Source organism: Macaca fascicularis, chromosome 3 (genome assembly GCF_037993035.2).
Source record: "Macaca fascicularis isolate 582-1 chromosome 3, T2T-MFA8v1.1".
Lineage (NCBI taxonomy): Eukaryota > Metazoa > Chordata > Mammalia > Primates > Cercopithecidae > Macaca > Macaca fascicularis.
This window is the reverse complement of record NC_088377.1, coordinates 73,529,658-73,544,420: the sequence shown is the minus strand read 5'-3', so window position 1 is coordinate 73,544,420 and position 14,763 is coordinate 73,529,658.

Sequence of the window (14,763 nt, the reverse complement as noted above, 5' to 3'; positions counted from 1 at the left end):
TGGTTGTGGATTTATTAGTTAATTTATTTTTGAGACAGGGCTTCACTGTGTCTTCCAGGCTGGAATACAGTGGCATGGTCATGGCTCACTGCAACCTCCGCTTTCCGGGGCTCAAGAAATCCTCCCGCCTGAGCCTCCCAAAGTGTTGAGATTACAGGCATGAGCCGCTGTGCCCAGCCTGGAATGTTTGTTGTACTAGACACTCCCACTACTTTTTTCTTTAAAAATTACTGATTTGTTCAGCTCCTTAAAAGGATCTTTGGTGTTTTATACATCAAAATATGTGAGGCCAGGCATGGTGGCTCAGGCCTGTAATCCCATCCGTTTAGGTGGCCAAGGATCACTCTAGGCCAAGAGTTTGAGACCAGACTGGCTAACACAGTGAAACCACCATCTCTACAGGAAAAAAAAAAAAAAAAAAAAAAAAAAAGCTGGGTGTGGTGGCACAAATTTGTAGTCCTAGCTACTTGGGAGGCTGAGGCAGAACTACTTGAGCCCAAAAGTTTGAGGCTGCAGTGAGCTATGATCGTGCCACTGCACTCCAACCGGGATGACAAGGCAAGACTCTGCCTCAAAAATAAATAAATAAAATCAAATAGACAATAGAATCTTCTGAGCTTTTCACCCTTTCCACAGGGTATAGGTGCCTGTAAGAAATAGTGAATGTTACAGGCTAGACATTTTTCATTGCAATGCAACTAGGATACCATTTCTAGCCTGTTCCTGTGCAGACATAGAATGAAAAGCCAGTCGACTGGGGGTGTAGCAGGAATTCAGGCATCGTGCAGATGGCTCAATTTGAAGGGCCTTTTCTTTTTCTTTTTTTTTTTTTTTGAGACAGAATCTTGCTTTGTCACCCAGGTTGGAGTGCAGTGGTGTGATCTCGGCTCACTGTCACCTCCATCTTCCAGGTTCAAGCAATTCTTATGCCTCAGCCTCCTGAGTAGCTGGGATTACTGCTGTGTGCCACCACGCCCAGCTAAGTTTTGTATTTTTAATAGAGACGGGGCTTCACCATTTGGCCAGGCTGGTCTTCAACTCCTGATATCACGTGATTCTCCAACCTCGGCCTCCCAAAGTGCTGGGATCACAGGCATGAGCCACCATGCCTGGCCGATACCCTCCTCTTAAGTCTGGATTAGACCTGCTGGCTTGCTTCTTTTTTGTTTTTTTTTTTTATGAGACAAGGTCTTGCTTTGTCCTCCAGGCTGCAGTGCAGTGGTACAATGGTTCACTATAGCCTCAAACTCCTGAGGTCAAGAGATCCTCTGGCCTCAGCTTCCCGAGTTACTGAGACCACAGGCACATGCCAGCACTCCCACCTAATTTTCTGTACAGGCAGGGTCTCACTATGTTGTCTAGGCTGGTCTTGAACTTCTGGCCTCAAGTGATCTCACTTCAGCCTCCCAAAGTGCTGGGATTACAGGTGTGAGCCACTGTGCCGGCAAGAAATAAGAAGGTTTAATGTATTGGTGCGAGCTGTCTGGTTGGCTGTGCAGAGAGCTGCTGATGTGAGTGGGTTCGGGGCCAAGGTGAGAAGGTGTGATCCTTATGAGCTTCTCTGCACCTCCCCCTTCTGGAAAAGGGCAGGGTCCCCAGGGTCAGATTCCCTGCCAGCTCTTGGTGGGCCCTGACTCAACACCCTTCTGACTTGCTGTCATTGTGGTTCTTGGCATGTGGCACTAAGCAATATTTTTTTTTCTTTTTGAGTCAAGGTCTCACTCTGTTGCCCAGGCTGGAGTGCAGTTGTGCAATATCAGCTCACTGCAACCTTGACCTTCCAGGCTCAAGCAATCCTTCTGCCTCAGCCTCCAAAGTAGCTGGGATCACAGGTGCCCGCCACCACACCCAGCTAATTTTTGTATTATTATTTTTTTAGAGATAGTGGGTATCCCTATGTTGTCCAGGCAGATCTTGAACTCCTGGGCGATCCTCCCACCTCAGCCTCCCAAAGTGCTTAAGTTACAAATGTGAGTCATCACAACCTGGACAGAGTTTTTTTAAAAACTAAATTGAGATTTTATTTCAAAATGTAAACAAGATTTTAAAATGTTTAAATTAGGCTGGGTGCAGTGGCTCATGCCTTTAATCCTAGCACTTTGAGAGGCCAAGGCAGGCGGATTACCTGAGGTCAGGAGTTCGAGACCAGCCTGGCCAACATGGTGAAACCATGTCTCTACCGAAAATACAAAAATTAGCTGGGCATGGTGGCACATGACTGTAATACCAGCTACTTGGGAGGCTGAGGCAGGAGAATCGCTTGAACCCAGGATATGGAGGTTGCAGTGAGCTGAGATTGTGTCACTGCACTCCAGCCTGGATGACAGAGCAGGACTCTGTGTCAATAAATAGATAAATACAATATTTAAATTATTTTCTTAGCTGGGCATGGTGGTGTGCACCTGTGGTTCTGGCCACTTGGGGGCCTGAGGTAGGAGGATGGTTTGAGCCTGGGAGATAGAGGCTGCAGTGAGCTATGATCATACCACTACACTTCCGCCTGGGTGACAGAGCAAGACCTTGTATCAAGAAAAAAACAAAAAACAAACAAACAAAAACTATTTTCCTCTCAGTCCCAGGTATTCTAACAAGACTTGATGGCCCCCATTTTGAGATATAGCCTGTGGCAAGGGCCTGGCAAACAGGTTCTCTGTGCAGAATTGAGGTTGTTATGGAGTAACCTTTCCTTGGGCTGCATCAGCCTGTGGGTGAAAGTAAAATTGGGTGCGGTGGCTCTCCCCTGGATTCCTTAATGCTTTTAACATCCTGAGTCCTCTACCCCACTCTGCATGAGTCACACTGACATTCGTGCACCAAGGTACGTGGTGTGGCCCCAGTGCCCACAGGATTGCTTGTGAGAACTGCTCCTTCGGCTCCACCTGTGGCCTCTCCTCTCGGGTAAAGTCTGGTTCCTGATGTTCATGCCACGCTCCTTCTCACCAGGGTGCACACGCATCACTGCCTCCAAAACACCTGATTGAAACCTGTTCCTGGTGGGGCCACCTCACCTCTCCAGGATGGCTTTCTCTGAAGCCAGTTCTTCCATCACAGGGGAAGTAAAGAAAATTATGAAAACTAGCAGGGAACAGTGGTTCACGCCTGTAATCCCAGCACTTTGGGAGTCTGAGGGGGGCAGATCACTCAAGGTCAGGAGTTCGAGACCAGCCTGGCCAACATGGCAAAACCTGATCTCTACTAAAAATACAAAATATTAGCTGGGCACGGTGGCGTGCACCTGTAATCGCAGTTACTCAGGAGGTTGAGGCATGAGAATTGCTTGAACTCAGAGGTGAAGGTTGCAGTGAGCCGAGATCATGTCACTGCACTCCAGCCTGGGCCACAGAGCAAGACTCTTTCTCAAAACAAATAAAATTATGAAAACTCTCTTGAATATATGGGCACCTCCTGAACAGGAGGTGGTTGAGGGGAGGTCCTGGCAGGTGGGACAGGGTATCCTGGCAGGGCAGGAACTGGGACTTCAGTGTATTGTTTTTGGACCTCAATGGTGCCCTTTGTCACAAGTATCCATCTGCATCCACTGACTTATATGGGGGAACCTGGGGAAAAACCAATGATATGGTTTGATTGTTTCCAACCAAATCTCATCTTGAATTTTAGCTCCCATAATCCCCACATGTTGTGGGAGGGACCCAGTAGGAGGTAATTGAATCATGGGAGCGGGTTTTTCCACTGCTGTTCTCTTGGTAGTGAATTAGTGAATAAGTCTCATGAGATCTGATGGTTTTATATAAGGGCAGTTCCCCTGCACACGCTTTCTTGCATGCTGCCATGTAAGATGTGCTTTTGGTCTTCCCTTGTCTTCCGTCACAATTGTGAGGCCTCCCCAGTCATGCTGAACAGAGAGTCCATTAAACCTCTTTCCTTTATAAATCACCTAGTATCAGGGATGTCTTTATTAGCAGCATGAAAATGGATGAATACAACCAACCTCAATAGCTTAAGTGGGTCCAGCCATCACTCCAGAAGATACAGGATCATAAACCATGGCGGCATCCACACGGTGCTAACTCAGCACATGTACAGAGTACATGAGCTGTGGGGCTATGGTGGCCTCCGCCTAGATTTTTATAGTAGAGACAGGATTTCACCACATTGGTCAGGCTGGTCTCAAACTCCGGACCTCATGATCCACCTGCCTCAGCCTCCCAAAGTGCTGGGATTGTAGGCGTGAGCTACCGTGCCAGGCCAAAAATGCAGATTTATGAGTGTCTCCCAGTGCTCTGAATCTAAATTTCTGAATGTCTAAATCTCTGTATATCTAACTTTTAACAACTTTGCTCTCTATATCTAATATCATTTTAACCTGGAAAATATGCACTCACCAACCCTTCAATCAATATTATTACCTGAGTTTTCCTGATCATAAAGGTCACTAGAGGGCTTGATAAACATACGCATTCTTGAGCTGGGAGTAGTGGCTCATGCCTGTAATCCCAGCACTTTGAGAGGCTGAGGCGGGTGGATCATGAGGTCAGGAGATTGAGACCATCCTGGCCAACAAGCTGAAACCCCAACTTTACTAAACATAGGAAGGAAGGAAGGAAGGAAGGAAGGAAGGAAGGAAGGAAGGAAGGAAGGAGGGAGGGAGGGAGGGAGGGAGGGAGGGAGGGAGGGAGGGAGGGAGGGAGGGAGGGAGGGAGGGAAGGAAGGAAGGAAGGAAGGAAGGAAGGAAGGAAGGAAGGAAGGAAGGAAGGAAGGAAGGAAGGAAGGAAGGAAGGAAGGAGAGAAAGAAATAAATTACCTGGGTATGATGGCACGTGCCTGTAATTTCAGCTACTTGGGAGGCTGAGGCAGGAGAATTGCTTGAACCCAAAAGGCAGAGGTTGCAGTGAGCCGAGATCATGCCTCTGCATTCCAGCCTGGTGACAGAGCGAGACTCTGTCTCAAAACAAAACAAAACAAAACAAAAATCAAACACATTCTTAGGTCTCTCTGCTGGTGGGGATCATGTATAAAACAAAGCCCAAGAATCTACATTTATTTATTTATTTTTTAAGTTTTTTTTTGCTTTTTTTGAGATGGAGTCCCACTCTGTCGCCCTGGCTGGAGTGCAGAGGCATGATCTCAGCTCACTGCAACCTCTATCACCTGGGTTCAAGCGATTCTCTAGCCTCAGCCTCCTGAGTAGGTGGGATTACAGGTGCCCGAAAACATGCCTGATTAATTTTTCTATTTTTAGTAGAGACAGGGTTTTACCATGTTGGCCAGGTTGGTCTCGAACTCCTGACCTCAGGAGATGCACCCACCTTGGCCTCCCAAAGTTCTGGGATTAGAGGTGTGAGTCACCATGCCCAGCCAAGAATCTACATCTAAATGCAGTTGTTAAATGTTCTAAGTAACTACACACATTTATCTGTTTTGTGGAATTACTGGAATATAGATCAGTTAAATTTTGGATAGCCTTAACCCAATATGATAATTTTAGTTTTTGAATAGCAGTTTATTTTAAGCCATTGGTTCTGGAAGAATTTAATCTGATCCAGTGTTGCATTTTTCTCTCACCCATAGATACAAGAATGAAGATAATAGCTATGGCATTTAATGAGCATTAACTATGTGCCCGCCACCATGTAACTGAACCTCCTCAAACCCTCTGAGGCATGGACCACTGTACTACTGCCATCCCCATTTTATGGAGAAGATACTGAGGCAAAGCAGGGTTACGTATCTTGCTAGGCCAGGCAGTTAACAACATGGTAGAGTTGGGATTCCAAACTATTCTTGTAACCAACACAACACTGCGTCTCTGGACTTAATCCAGACCAATTTCTCTGATGCTCAAAATTTGCCTGCTTTTTTTTGTGTGTGTGTGAGATAGAGTTTCACTCTTGTAGCCCAAGCTGGAGTGCAATGGTATGATCTTGGCTCACTGCAACCTCCATCTCCTGGGTTCAAGAAATTCTCCTGCCTCATCCTTCCTGAGTAGCTGGGATTACAGGCATGTGCCACCAAGCCCGGCTAATTTTGTATTTTTAGTAGAGACAGGATTTCTCCTTGTTGGTCAGGCTGGTCTTGAACTCCCAACCTCAGGTGATCCATCTGCCTCGGCCTCCCAAAGTGCTACGATTACAGGTGTGAGCCACTGCGCCTGGCCAATTAGCCTGCATTAAATGTGCTTTTGTGAAATATAGATAGATAGATAGATAGATAGATAGATAGATAGATATAGAGATATAAATATATAGATATTTGAGACGGAGTATCTCTCTGTCACCCAGGCTGGAGTGCAATGGTGCAATCTTGGCACACTACAACCTCTGCCTCCCAGGTTCAAGCAATTCTCCTGCCTCAGCCTCCTGAGTAGCTGCAATTACAGACACCCACCACCATGCTAATTTTTGTTATTTTTAGTAGAGATGGGGTTTCACCATGTTGGCCAAGCTGGTCTCGAAACCCTGACCTCAGGTGATCTGCCTGCCTCAGCCTCCCATATTGCTGGGATTACAGGCAGGAGCCATTGTGCCCAGTCAAAACATATTTCTAATATAAAAGAGAAAGTTTTCCTTGCGCCACGTTCTACTCATGGCTAAAAGTTTCCTAAAATGGGCTGGGTGTGGTGGCTCACGCCTGTAATCTCAGCACTTTGGGCAGCCAAGGCGGGCGGATCACCTGAGGTCAGGAGTTTGAGACCAGCCTGTCCAACATGGCAAAATCCCGTCTCTACTAAAAATACAAAAAAAAATAGCTGGCGTGGTGGCGGGTACCTGTAATTCCAGCTACTCAGGAGGCTAAGGCAGGAGAATTGCTTGAACCCAGGAGGCAGAGGTTGCAGTGAGCCAAGATTGCGTCATTGTACTCCAGCCTTGGTGACAGAAGTGAAACTCCATCTCAAAAAAAAAAAAAAGTTTCTAAAATGGACCTTGTTCTTTTTTTCTCCTCCCCCTCCCTCTCTTTATTCTTCTTCTTCAGCTAGAAAGAACCTTCTTTTTAGCCCAAACAAACTTCTTCTAAAAATATTTTCTGTATCAGTGAGACTAATTAAATTGGAAAAGATCACCAACTAAATGATAAAACAAGGTAAAGCCTTTTGCTAATTATTTTTGAATAATTTATTCCTGGGCTCCCTGTGACTTGTTGAGGAATTGGAAGATACTGGGAAGTCTCTAATTAGGGAGTTTTAGAATAAACAGAAGTATAACATTCACAGGAGTTAGATTTGAAGACAACTGCTTTTAACACACAGACCCACCAGGAAGCGAGCATCTTGGCGGGGGTTATTTATTATGTGTTTTACTTTGAACAGAGCACATGCACATTGATTAGGTCAAAAATGTTCTTATCCTCGCATAGTGAAGAAAATGTAAGCAAGATAAGGATGAATGTGGTATGAAGGGAGATCCAGGCATGGCTGGTGTTTGGCTTTGCTGTTGGCTGTAATGTGGACTGTGGACTGTGGGCAAATTAACTCACCACTTTATGAGTGGGCCTTGGAGAGGGAATCCTAAAAGGATCCCAGGACTTGCAGCAGCCACACAGGAGATCGAGTATTCAAGGGAATAGAATGCTGGAGAACACAGAGACACTTAGGTTAGCTAAAGAAGATGAAAAATGAGGCTGGGCACAGTGCTTTATACCTGTAATCCCAACATTCTGGGAGGCCGAGGCAGGAGGATCACTTGAGCCCAGGAAGTTGAAGCTGGCCTGAGCGACATAGTGAACCCCATCTCCACAAAAAATAAAAAGAAAGCAATCAGGTAAAGTGGCATGCACCTGTGGTCTCAGCTACTCAGGAGGCTGAGGTGGGAGAATCGCTTGAGCCTTGGGAGGTGAGACCCTGTCTAAGAACAAGAGGAGGAGGAGGAGGAAGAGGAAGAAGAGGAAGAAGGAGGAGGAGGAGGAACAGGAAGAAGGAAAAGGAGGAGAAGGAGGAAGAGGAAGAGGTAGAAGAAGGAGAAAAAGAAGGAGGAGGAGGAGGAAGAAGAAAGGGAAGAAGAAATAGAAGAAGAAAAAGAAAGAGTCTCTGAGCAGCCATGAAGAGTAGGAAGATAACCCAACCTATCTCTCACTGGGTCTATGGGGAAAACGTTGATTAAAACAGAGCAGGTCTTCAGAGAGAGACTAGGTTTGGTGAGTAAGAGATTCGAAAAGCTAGAGGAAATGGAGGATGTTTAAGTTACTCTTACGGCATAATACATAACCCCAAAACTTCAGGTGCTTAAAATAACAATCTTGCCGGGCGCTGTGGCTCACACCTGTAATCTCGGCACTTTAGGAGACCAAGGCAGGCGGATTACCTGAGGTTGGGAGTTCTAGACCAGCCTGATCAACATGGAGAAACCCTATCTCTATTGAAAATACAAAATTAGCTGGGCATGGTGGCACACGCCTGTAATCGCAGCTACTCAGGAGGCTGAGGCAGGAGAATCACTTGAACCCAGGAGGCGGAGGTTGAGATGAACCGAGATCACACCATTGCACCCCATCCTGGGCAACAAGAGTGAAACTCCGTTTTAAAAAAAAAAAAAAAAGATTTTTTTTTCATGGTTCTGGGAGTTGATGGGTTCAGGTAGGTGATTTTCACTCAGGGTCTCTCACGCTGTTGCAGTGGCTGGGGCTGGAGTCTTCGCAAAGCCTTCTTTAGTCCCATGTCCGGCAACTGATGTTGGCTGTCATCTGAAACCTGGGCTGGGACTGTTGATTAGAACATCAAAATGTGGCCTCTCTCTGTGATCTGGGCTTCCTCACAGCATGGTGACTGGGTTCAAAGAGCAAGCATCCCACGAAGACCACGGAGAAATGGTATCCCCTTTTATGACTCACCTGGAATCACTTCTGCCAGTCACAGACCTTCTTGAATTCAAGGGGAAGGAGAACAGACCTGACCTCACCATGGGAGCAATGTTAAGGTCATGTTGAAGAACAGCACACTCTATTATTATTATTATTATTATTATTATTATTACTATTATTATTATTATGTCTTGCTCTGTCACCCAGGCTGGAGTGCAGTGGTACAAACTCAATTCACTGCAACTTCCGCCTCCCGGGTTCAAGTGATTCTCCTGCCTCCGCCTGCTGAGGAGCTGGGATTACAGGCTCCTGCCATCAAGCCCAGCTAAATTTTGCACTTTTAGTAGAGATGGGGTTTCATTGTGTTGGCCAGGCTGGTCTCAAACTCCTGACCTCAAGTGATTCATCTGCCTCGGCCTCCCAAATTGCAGGGATTACAGGTGTGAGCCACCGCACCCAGCATATGCTATTACTAAAATGTCAGAAAACAGTCAGGTGTAGTGGTTTACACCTATAATTCCGCACTTTGGGAGGCTGAGGTGGGCAGATCACTTGAGGTCAGGAGTTCGGGACCAGCCTGGGCAAGAGAGGCCTGCATCTCTATAAAAATAAAAAATAAATATAAAATTTAAGTCAGAAAACCACAGATACTGGTGAGGATGAAGAGAAAAGGTAATGCTTATACACTATTGGTGGGAATGTAAATTATTACAACCATTACAGAAAACAGTATAGAGATTTCTCAAAGAAATAACAATAGAACTGCCGTTACAACCAGCAATCTCACTACTGGGTATCTACCCAAAGGGAAAGAAGTCAATACATCAAAAAGATTACAGGCTCATGCTTGTAATCCCAGCACTTTGGGAGGCTGAGGCAGGCAGACCTGTACTCACCTGTAATCCCAGCACTTTGGGAGACTGAGGCGGGAGGATCACCTGAGGTCAGGAGTTCGAGACCAGCCTGACCAATATCCCCATCTCTACTAAACATACAAAATTTAGCCGGGCATAGTGGTACCCGCCTGCAGTCCCAGCTACTCGGGAGGCTGAGACAGGAGAATCGCTTGAACCTGGGAGGTGGAGGTTGCAGTGAGCTGGAGATCACGCCATTGCACTCCAGCCTGGGTGACACGAGCAAAACTCCATTTCAAAAAATAATTTTAAAAAAGTACCTGTACTCATAGGTTTATCACAGCCCTATTCATAGTAGCAAAGATATGGAATCAACCTAAGTGTCCATCAATGGGTGACTGGATAAAGAAAATGTGGTATATGTACACCGTGGAACACGACTCAACCACGTAAAGAATGAAATCATGTTTTTTGCAGTACCGTGGATAGAACTGGAGGCCATTATCCTCAGTGAAGTAACTCAGAAACAAAATCAAATACTGAATGTTCTCATGCATGGGAGTTAAACAATAGATAGACATGGGGACAACAGATATTGGAGACTCCAACTGATGGGAGAATGAAAAGAGGGTGAGGGGTGAAAATTTTCCTATTGAGTACAATGTTCACTATCTGAATCATGGCTATACTCAAAGCCCAGACCTCAGCACTCCACAACATATGCACATAGAAAACCTGTACCTGTATCCCCTAACAGATCAAACATTTTTTCAGTTTTATTTATTTAAAAATTCAACTGACTGGGCATGGTGGCTCACACCTGTAATTCCAGCACTTTGGGAGGCCGAGGCAGGTGGGTCACGAGGTCAGGAGTTCAAGACCAGCCTGGCCAAGATGGTGAAACCCCATCTCTACTAAAAATACAAAAATTAGCCGGGTGCAGTGGCAGGTGCCTGTAATCCCAGCTACTCAGGAGGCTGAGGCAGGAGAATCACTTGAACCGGGGGAGTAGAAGTTACAATGAGTCGAGATCGTGCCCCTGCACTCTAGCCTGGGTGATAGAGTGAGACTCCCCCTAAGAAAAATAAATAAATAAATAAATTCAAGTTTTGCCGGGTGTGATGGCTCATGCCTGTAATCCCAGCACTTTGGGAGGCCAAGATGGGTGGATCAATGGAGGTTGTGAGTTTGAGACCAGCCTGGCAATATGGCAAAACCTTGTCTCTACTAAAAATAGAAAAATCAGTCGGCCTGTGGTGACATGCGCCTGTATGACGTGAGCCGAGATTGTGCTGCTGCACTCCAGCTTGAACGACAAAGCCAGACTTCGTTTTGAAAAAAAAAAAAAACTCTGGGCGTGGTGACACATGCCTTTATCCCAGCACTTTGGGAGGCCACCATGCCCGGCCTTAGTATATTAAATTTAAAATGTTAACATATAATCGCACCTAGAGGAAATTCCAGCTTATTTTTTTTATCAATTATTTCTATTCTTACAGTAATTACCATACTCATTCTTGACTTCTTTTTTCATTTGGTTTTATAGTACATCAGCCCCCTTTGCTGGGCGCAGTGGCTCACACCTGTAATCCCAGCACTTTGGGAGGCTGAGGTGCATGGATCACCTGAGGTCAGGAGTTCGAGATCAACCTGACGAACATGGTGAAACCCCGACTCTACTAAAAAAATACAAAAATTAGCCAGGCGTAGGGATGGGCGCCTTTAATCCCAGCTACTTGGGAGGCTGCGGCAGGAGAATCGCTTGAACCCGGGCGGCAGAGGTTGCAGTGAGCCGAGATCGAGCCATTGCACAGCAGCCAGAGCAACAGAGTGAGACCCTGTATCCAAAAAAGAAAAAAATAGGAATATTACTATCAGTCACTTCTTGATATAACTGGAGATCTCAGATATTATAACAGCTGTGGCACTGCTATGGACCAGAGAGGGGACAGGAGGCTTCCCCAAGAGCAGCTGTAGTTCAGTAATCCATTAACAAAAGTCTTTCTTCTAAAATCTCTGTCTTTCTTTTTTTTAAGACAGAGTTTCACTCTGTCACCAAGGCTGGAAGTGCAGTGGCGTGATCTAGGCTAACTGGAGCCTCTGCCTTCCAGCTTCAAGTGATTCTCCTGCCTCAGTCTCCTAAGTAGCTGGGACTACAGGTATGTACCACCATGCTCAGTTAATTTTTGTATTTTTTTTTTTTAAGCAGAGTTGGGGTTTCACCATGTTGGCCAGGCTGGTCTCAAACTCCTGACCTCAAGTAATCCTCCCACCTCACACTCCCAAAGTGCTGGGATTACAGGCGTGAGCCACCATGCCCAGCCAAAAGTCTCCTTCTTGAGTCTAAATTGCTTCAAATGCATAGAAGCTCCCATAAAGTTGAAATATAACATATAGCAAAGTAAGTCATAGGGGCTATGTAGGAATTAATGTTTCATGAAATGCACACATTTATGTACAGACAGGTGATGTTATAGATAATAAAGCTAGGACAGGTGATGACCTAAGTCTATTTTGCTGAGCAAAGGGTACCAAAGGGCAAAAGACATCAATTAAGAGGACCATTTATCTCAATATTTAACTCTGATGTGACTGTTTAAGTTGCATTCCAACAGACATTACCCAGAATACTGAATAATAGAACTGCTAAGAAAGGGAACGTGTTACCATTAACGTCTTACTGTTAAAGTAGAATTTCAGCCTATTGGCAAATACATTGGTTGCTGGGATACTGAGCTTTGAAGCAACATGCTCTACAATACTCCTAAAGCCACCAGATATTAGGAAAACCTGAACATTTCGCTCTCGTAGGCGACTTACCAGCTCCCTGAAAAAATAAAATGCAAAATATCAAACACTGAGTAACACAAAAAAAAAGAAACATGAAGAGGAAACTAAGATATATTTTCTTCCTCTGAATGCATTTTCCTGAGGTATATTGCCTGGACAGTTAATGTTTACATATGCTTTGCCTGCCTGCCCGCCCGCCCGCCCGCCCGCCTCCCTCCCTCCCTCCCTCCCTCCCTCCTTTCTTTCTTTCTTTTCTTTCTTTTCTTTCTTTCATTTTTTGTTAGATAAAGTCTCCCTCTGTTGCCCCGGCTGCAGTGCAATGGCACAATCTTGGTTCACTGCAACCTCTGCCTCCTGGGTTCAAGTGATTCTCCTGCTGCCTTAGCCTCCTGAGTAGCTTGGATTACAGGCATGCACCACAATGCCCGGCTAATTTTTGTTTTTTATTTTTGAGACAGAGTCTTGCTTTGTCACCCAGGCTGGAGTGCAGTGGTGCAATCTTGGCTGACTACGACCTCCACCTCCCAGGTTCCAGCGATTCTCCTCCCTCAGCCTTCCAGGTATCTCAGATTACAGGTGCCCACCACCATGCCTGGCTACTTTTTTAGTATGTTTAAGTACTAAAAACATCATGGTTTCACCGTGTTGGTCAAACTCCTGACCTCAAGTGATCCACCTGCCTCAGCCTCCCACAGTGCTGGGATTACAGGCATGAACCACCGTGCCTGGCCTAATTTTTATATTTTGAATAGAGACGGTGTTTCACCATGTTGGTCAGGCTGGTCTCGAACTCCTGACCTCGTGATCCACCCACCTTGGCCTCCCAGAGTGCTAGGATTACAGGTGTGAGCCACCACGCCTGGCCTTATATGTGTTTTCCTAAACGCACTTAGGAATCAATGGCTAGGGCTTGGTGCCTTTAGGAAACCATTATAGAACTCTACTCTTCCATGGACCCAGAAAACCACAAGACGAGGACAAACAAGGAAAGTTTCGGTTTTCCCTGGAGAAAGAGGAAAGGCGGAAACAGGCAGGACCAGACAACCGGCCAGACAAGACCATGTGTAAGTGCCAAAAAAACCACACAAGCTATGCCTTTAATTCCAGCACTTTGGGAGGCCAAGGTAGAAAATCACTTGAGGCCAGGAGCTTGAGAACAGCCTGGGCAACATAGCAAGACCCCATCTCTACAAATTTTTTTTTTTTTTTTGAGACAGAGTCTCGCTGTCTCCCAGGCTGGAGTGCAGTGGCTGGATTTTGGCTCACTGCAAGCTCCGCCTCCTGGGTTCACACCATTCTCCTGCCTCAGCCTTCCAAGTAGCTGGGACTACAGGCACCCGCCACCATGCTCAGCTAATTTTTTGTATTTTTAGTAGAGACGGGGTTTCACCGTGTTAGCCAGGATGGTCTCAATCTCCTGACCTTGTGATCTGCCCACCTTGGCCTCCCAAAGTGCTGAGATTACAGGCTTGAGCCACCACGCCCGGCCTACAAAATTTTTTTTAATGGCTGGGTATAGTGGCTCAAACCTATAATTCCAACACCTTGGTGGGCAGAGGGGGGAAAATTGATCACTTGAGACCACGAGTTCAAGACCAGCCTGGTCAACATAGTGAGACCCTGTGTCTATACAAAATTATTTTTAAAAAATTAGGCATGGTCATCTACATCTGTAGTCCCAGCTACTTAGGAAGCTGAGACAGGAGGATCCCTTGAACTCAGAAGGTTGATACTGCAGTAAGCTGTGTTCATGCCACTGCACTCCAGCCTGGGTGACAAAGCGAGACCCTGTCTCTCAAAAAAATTTTTTTAATTAGCTGGGTATGGTGGCATGCACCTGTAGTCTCCACTACTAAGGAGGCTAAGGTGGGAGGGCCACTTGACCCCAGGAGTTTGAGGCTACAGTGAGCCATGATTATACCACTGTATTCCAACCTGGGCAACAGAATGAGACTCTGATGCTAAAAGAAATAATAAGCCAGGTGCAGTGGCTCACATCTGTAATCCCAGCACTTTGGGAGGCCAAGGCAGGTGGATCACTTAAGGTGAATAATTCGAGACCAGCCTGGCCAACATGGCAAAACTCGTCTCTGCTAAAAATACAAAAATTAGCCGGAGGTGGTCGTGGGCGCCTGTAATCCCACCTACTCTGGAGGTTGAGGCAGGAGAATTGCATGAACCTGGGAGGCAGAAGTTGCAGTGAGCTGAGATCGCACCACCACACTCTAGCCTGGGTGACAGAGTGAGACTTCGTCTCAAATAATTAATAAATAAAAATTTGCCAGGCACAGTGGCTCACGCCTGTGATCCCAGCACTTTGGGAGGCCGAGGCGGGCAGATCACCTGAGGTCAGGAGTTCAAGACCCGC